Genomic DNA, 7586 nt, shown 5'->3' on the forward strand with positions numbered 1-7586 from the left:
ACAGGACCCCCGTTTCAACCGTAGGAGGTCCGTTTCGTCTATTTTGCGGTACGCCACACCCCTCCCGATCAACAGGACCCCCATTTCGACCGTAGGAGGTCCGTTTCCTCCATTTTGCGGTACACCACACCCCTCCCGATCAACAGGACCCCCGTTTCGACCATAGGAGGTCTGTTTCCTCCATTCTGCGGTACGCCAGGCCTCGCTTCCATCGCCTATTCCGTCCAAGCTGGTTGGCTCCCACACGTTCCATTGCCTCCCGATGAACACGACGCATTCCGTTGCCTCCCCATGAACACGACGCATTCCGTTGCCTCCCCATGAACATGACGCATTTCGTTGCCTCCCCATGAACACGAGCCCTCGCCGTACGTATGCGTGACTAGGCGTTCGAGACCCCGCCCGTATGTACACATACGTGGCTGTATTTTCTTTCTTGCACCCTGGCCGCTATACGTACGTGTACATGCTACATGCGCGCCTCTACTAAGACACGTGCGCGCCTCTACAATGACCAGTATGTACGTACATGTTCGCGACCAGAATGACAACGCTACGTACGCTTCGACCAGGTGGGTCCCGACTGTCAGGCACTTCCTTGCGTGCGAAGATGTAGCTGGTGGGTCCCAGCAGTCAGGGGGGTGAATTGTTTTTTTTTGCCCGGATGCACTTCCTTGCATGTGAAGATGTAGCTGGTGGGTCATAGCAGTCAGGGGGCGAATCATTTTTTTTGGACGCACTTCCTTGCGTGCGAAGGTGTAGCTGGTGGGTCCCAGCAGTCAGGGGGGAAACATTTTTTTTGCGAAATATGGTGGCCCGACCAGTGGGTCCCCGCTGTCAGGTGGAGGAATAATTATTTTGTGCGTAATAAGGAGGCACTTCCTTGCTATGACCGTGGACCCAACTATTAGCCTCTCCACGTACAGTCCACGTCCGATGGAAGCCGTTCCTTGACCACGTTGACCACGCCGCGCCGAGAGCACCAGGGCGGTGGACGACGGCGAGGCCTAGGAAGGGGACGACGGGGAGCCGGGGAAGACGCGGCAGTGGAAGCCCGCGTGGAGAGGAGTACGAGGGTTCATTGGTTCGGCTACGGTGTGAGGCTGTCGTCGCCGCAGGGCCTGGCTAGCGGTGGGAATAGTAGGGGGCGGTGAGGCCTCCACGGCAGCACATCCGGCCACGGGAAGCAGGAGCATGCGGCATGACCGGCGCTGCTTTGGGCGGCTGGAGCAAGAAGACCAGAGGTTGAGGAAGCACTACGGCCGTTGGATGGACATCGTACGGTCACTGGAGCTAGAATCGTTTATATTGACTAAGTTGACAAAGCCCTTCGTCCCCGTCAACTTAGTAGGCCCACAAGTCAGCCTCCCACCAAGGTGGGTCCCAGCTAGCAGGGGGTATTCATTTTTTTGTGCGTAATAAGGAGGCACTTCCGGTGGGTCCGAGCTGACAGCAGGGGGAACGTTTTTTTCGCGAAATACGGTGGCCCGTCGGGTGGGTCCTAGCAATCAGGGGCAAACATTTTTTTTGCGAAATACTAGTGGCCCGTCTGGTGGGTCCCTGCTGTCAGGTGGAGGAATAATTATTTTCCGCATAATAAGGAGGCACTTCCTTGCGGCTGTCGTGGACCCAGCTGTCAGCCTCTTCATGTACAGTATTCTTCCGATGGAATTCGGTCGTTGACCACATTGACCACGCCGCGCTGAGAGCACCACGGCGGTGGACGACAGCAAGGTCTAGGAAGGGGACGACATGGAGTCGGGGAAGACACGGCTGTGGATTCCCACGCGGAGAGGAGTACGAGGGTTCACTGGTTCGGCTGCGCTGCCGTCGTCGCAGAATAACAGGGGGTGTGGGTGAGTGGAGTGGAGGGATGGCCTAGCCAGCGGTGGGAGTAGTATGGAGGCGGTGAGGCCTCCGCGGCAGCACAGCCGGCCACGGGAGGCAGGAGCAGGCGGCACGACCGGCGCTGCTTTGGGCGGCTGGAGCAAGAAAATCAGAGGTTGAAGAAGCACTACGGCCGTTGGATGGACATCGTACGGTCACTAGAGCTAGAATCGTTCATATTGACTAAGTTGACAAAGCCCTCCGTCCCCGTCAACTTAGTAGGCCCACAAGTCAGCTTCCCACCAAGGTGAGTCCCAGCTAGCAGGGGGAGTATTCATTTTTTTGTGCGTAATAAAGAGGCACTTTCGGTGGGTCCGAGCTGACAGCGGGGGGAATGCTTTTTTCGCGAAATACGGTGGCCCATCCGGTGGGTACCAGCAGTCAGGGGGGAAACATTTCTTTTCACGAAATAAGGTGGCCCGTCCGGTGGGTCCCTGCTGTCAGGTGGAGGAATAATTATTTTGTGCATAATAAGGAGGCACTTCCTTGCGGCCGCCGTGGACCCAGCTATCAGCCTCTCCATGTACAGTACTCTTCCAATGGAAGTCTATCGTTGACCACGTTGACCACGCCGCGCCGAGAGCACCAGGGCGGTGGACGACGGCGACTCCTGGGAAGGGGACGACGCAGAGCCGGGGAAGATGCAGCGGTGGAAGCCCGCGCGGAGAGGAGTACGAGGGTTCACTGGTTCGGCTGCGGTGTGAGGCTGCCTTCGCCGCAGAATAACAGGGGGTGTGGGTGAGTGGAGGGATGGCCTGGCCAGCGGTGGGAGTAGTATGGGGGCGGTGAGGCCTCCGTGGTAGCACAGCCGGCCACCGGAGGTAGGAGCAGGCGACACGACCGGCGCTGCTTTGGGCGGCTGGACCGAGAAGACCAGAGGTTGAAGAAGCACTACGGTCGTTGGATGGACATCATACTGTCAATGAAGCTAGAACCGTTTATATTGACTAAGTTGACAAAGCCATTGGTACGCTCCAACTTAGTAGGCCCACAGGTCAGCCTCCGAAACGGTGCGCCCCAGATGTCAGGGGGAGGAATCATTTTTTGGGCGGCCGAAGCTAAGAATATCTGAGATTGAAGAAGAAGCACGACACCCGTTGGATAGACATCCAACGGCCACTACTGCTAGAACCGTGTGTTGACTATAATAAGTTGACAAAGCCTTGCATATGCGTCAACTTATTTTTTTAGGGGATGTGTCACTTACTAGGCCCACAAGTGTGTGGCAGAGAACTTATAGCCCATTTGCGTTTTGTAAAAATGTACAGCCCATTTTTGAATTCTAATGGAATTTACAATAGCCCATTTACAGTTTGTTAAAAGTACAGCCCATTTTCTAGCTAGGACAACGATTAATAATTTCAACCAACCGTTGAAGACAGAATTCAATAAAATTTCCCACATTTTGATGGGATCCGAAATATTTTTATCCCAAAATTTCTATTCAGATTAAATATAAATTTGTATTACGTAAAAATCCAACGAAACATTGCGCGCGCAATAATGAAAATTTAAGATTTTCAAAATCCATAAATAATATTTTATAAACTAATTTCGTGTTTGGTGCATTTTTTATAGTTACTGCCTAGTTTTTATAATTATATCCCATTTATTATTTTTAAAGCCCATTTTCCTGTTAAGCCTAATGCATCCCTCCTAGGAAAGATTTGCAGCACAGCGGGGCGGAGAATAACAAGTTGACCTTGCCTGGGTATTCCTCCAAAAGACGTATAGCTGGGCTAGCCATTTTTATCTTGAAAAAAGTAGTATCTGGGCTGGATATCTGGCCTAGGCTAGACGGGCCACAACCCGCCCAGTTAATACCCTTCTGTCCTCTGAACAACAACGAAATCATCGCCAAGAAAAACTCTGTAGTGCTCACGCCTCAAAAACACAAATACTACTCGAGCTGCTTGGTCCGAGCTGTCGGCCGCACCTTGTGCAATTCTCTCGTTTATATTGATTACATAGGTTGACAATGGTGTGGGACCGTGATGTCAGGAAACCAAGAGAAAGCAAAAAAAAATATAGTTGTACATAATAAGGAGGCACTTGCGTACGTACGACTATGGCCCTAGTGGGTCCCTAATGTCATCCAGTCAAAATAAAGTCATCTCCTGAATCCTCATGTTCGTTGACCATGTTAACAATGCTCGGCGCCACGGCAAGCGCAACAACTCGAAGGACAATGGAGAGGGCCTCTCGGGCCCTACGGAGGTCTGATACAGTGCCTGCTGCTCATTCAGGAAGCCAGGATCATGGACACCTATGAGCACGTTTGAGAAACTGAGACGGCATGAAACAGTAAGGCCGCACTTGGGAGCTCTGGTTTATTTTAAACCTGTATTAACATACAAGTGTAATTTACTCGTCATTGGAAGGCCCGAGGTATGTAAGTAAAACCGGCGGGTTACGCGTGTAATTTGAGAGACCAGTGTATATTTTACGAGCATTGCTATATGGACGACATTACCAGACGATACATGCACGACGTGCGTATCATGCCATCCATGGGCAAGGCAGAAACAGCAGCTAACGGCTGGATTAGCAATCGTCCGAGTGTCGTTCAACGTTTTTATCGTGTGTGAAGTACTTCCGATATTTTACTAGTCGAAATCGACCAACCAAGCGCCTTCGCCCGAGACCATCTGCTTTAATTTACAAGCGTCAATTTTACAAGCGGTTTTGGTTGGAAAACGACGATCCAATCACGTCTAACCTACCCGACATGTCGCATAGGCTATGAATGAAACATCAGACGATGATCTTCTTACGCACGGAAACAACAGAAGAGGATGATCTTCTTAACAAGCAAATCACTGGCATTAGATCGATATGCAAAACAATACGAAGCATTATTCTCAGGAGGCACGGTGAACAGCTCATGATGCCGCATGCCACAACATTCCAAGCTCAACTTTGCAATCAAACACAAGGCCTGGCATTACATAGACAATATTCAGAACAAACTCAATATCTCAGCAGAGTAACTATTTACTTCTAAACTGAACACAGGAATAGGAAAAAACACTCGACGCTGCTCACAGCAAGGGCGTCCCACTCAAAAATATCAAATGCATGTCTTCTGGCTAACATCAATGAGCAAATTTTGACAAGGTTTTCCATATCCAATATATTAAACTAACGTCTTCTTGCTAACATCAATGAGCAAATTTTGACAAGGTTTTCCAATTCCAATATATTAAACTAACGTCTTCTTGCTAACATCAATGATTAAACTTTGACAAGCTTTTCCCATTCAAAATATGTAATGCCAATGATTGTGTCCTGTCTTAGCTTCTTGTACTTGTTTGGGCACTTTTTGCCCAGGGCACTCCACGTGTTGTTAAATTGCCAATGGTCTCTGCAGACTAGTCATGTCACCGGTGTCTAATAATACTCTGTAAAGCTTCTCGGTCATTCCTTCTGTAATGTACCGCATCCAGTGACTGCTTCTTTCTACAAAGTGGAACGACCAACTGGACCCAGTAACGCAGCAGTTTGCCTTGGACACATTGGCTCCTTTTGTGCAGTTCAACTAAAATTGAAGTCAGAATAAAACCGAGCTTTAATTTTGATATCCCTGTAAGCAACAATAGGTATAAGGGAAACAATTACTAAGAAATAACAGTTGATGACTTGTCCTAACGGGAAACAAAGCAGGAGAGGAGCAATTCTCCCTCAGTGTGATTCATTCATATTGACTGAGACATTATCTTAACAATGCCTTGGTTCAACATGTATAAAGAACGACAAAGCAGAAAAGTACCATTCCTAAAACAATGCAACTGATTCATTTTTAAAGAGACATTATCTTAACAATACCTTGGTTAAACATGTAGAAAGAACTACAAAGCAGGATAGTACCATTCCTAACAAGTGTTGCAGTTTTGAACTAAGATTCAGTAGTTAATTAATTCTGAGAGTGGCATTGCTTAATTTTACCAGCGGCATTAGATTAACGAAAAGGATAAACAGTTCCAGGGGAGAGTGGGCGCAACAACAATATGTGCTTCCATTTACTTATAAAGGGGGTGATGCAGAGTTTGTTGTAACAAAGCAACAAGCATCATGTCTGGGTTGGTCCCATTTTTGTTCACTACTTAATGGGAAAGGACAGCAATACAATAGCTTCAATTCAACATTTATTTAAAACAGTACCAATACAAGTAGCACAACATCTCAAAGCACACTGCACAATCATGTGGATGAAGGCCTGTACTGACCTTTCATGAGAACACCAGGATAAAATACGAATCTGCTAACACGAATAGGAAATCCAATCTCATTTTGTGTAGTTGCACTGAAATCAAGCAAAGTGTTTCGCGTAGCGAAGCAAAATGTCGCAATACCAACAAGTTGAATAGATATCATGTGGTAGAGACCAAGATTTGAAACAACTCGACAAGAATACTGGAAACAAATCTTGATCTCCTTTTGTGTAGTTCCACCAAAATTAAGCAAAGTCACCTATGTGACATTCAAGTTGAACTGCACAAAATACTCTTAAAACATAAGTGTTTCGAGTAGCGAAGCAAAATGTCGCAATAGAAACAAGTTGAATCGATACCCCTGTTTTAACAGAGGAAAAAAAGGAAACAATTACTTGCCGATAAAGGAGGATGAAACAAACGGTGACAGAAAGAAACATCTAACTTATCTTGGATGGAAAACAAAGTAGGATAGTAGCATTTCTAAAACGGTAGCATTGATTCATATTAACAGAGACACTCTCTTGAAACAACATTCATTAAAAAATGTAATTTACTTTTAACAGTGGCATTGCTTCAATTTTCCGGCGGCATTCTTAGATTAACAACAGCAAAATAGCTGTATGGGACATGCTAGCACCATGTGCGTCCACACGTATAAATGGGTGGTGCAGAGTATGTAGCCAAGCAGCATATCTGTGTTGTTCCCATATTTGTTCTCTGTGAACTTTTTTCCTATGTGAGGGCAGCAAATCTAGTCCTGCACAAACTACCCGACCCCCCCCCAGTTTCTTTCCCTTTTCAACAAAGAGATCTGTTCCTTACAGATGTGTGTACTGGGTTACCCCATTTTTCCCTTTTCGACCAGCAAAGCGGATGGATAGCCAGTCTATACTACTTTTCCTCCCTCCTTTCCTCATTGCACCACGTCCTAGATTCATGCTCCACCCCACCGCACCTTTCTTTCCTCTTTGAACCAAGACCTAGATTCGACTACAGATCGAAAAAGATCCACATGTAGCTAGAGCAATGACGGTTTCAAAGAAACTTATATCTTAGGGTCGTCGGGATGTGGCAAGGCGTGCGGCGGGAGGCCGGATCTGCCCACACTACATACGGAAGCGAGGAAGAAGGGGTCGGTGGCCCTCCCGCACAGGCGGTGGGTGAAAGAGAACAGCGTAACCGACAGTGGATTGCCTCCCTCGCCGAAGGCGATAGAGTTAACGATGCACCTCCTCCCCTTCCCGGTGCGACGGGATACGGATGTCGTGGTCCTAAGTCTGACAGTAGAATGGGGGGTAGGTATGGAGAGGCAAGATCCTAGCTATGGATTAGTTGTATACGCAAGGGATTTACGAGTTCAGGCCCTTCTCGGAGGAAGTAACAGCCCTACATCTCGGAGCCCAGAGGCGGTCGACTGGATTATGTGCGTATGAGTTACAGGGGTGCGAACCCTTTACACTAAGGAGGGGGGTGGCTTATATAGAG

The sequence above is a fragment of the Triticum aestivum genome, chromosome 4B (genome assembly GCF_018294505.1).
Source record: "Triticum aestivum cultivar Chinese Spring chromosome 4B, IWGSC CS RefSeq v2.1, whole genome shotgun sequence".
Taxonomy (NCBI): domain Eukaryota; kingdom Viridiplantae; phylum Streptophyta; class Magnoliopsida; order Poales; family Poaceae; genus Triticum; species Triticum aestivum.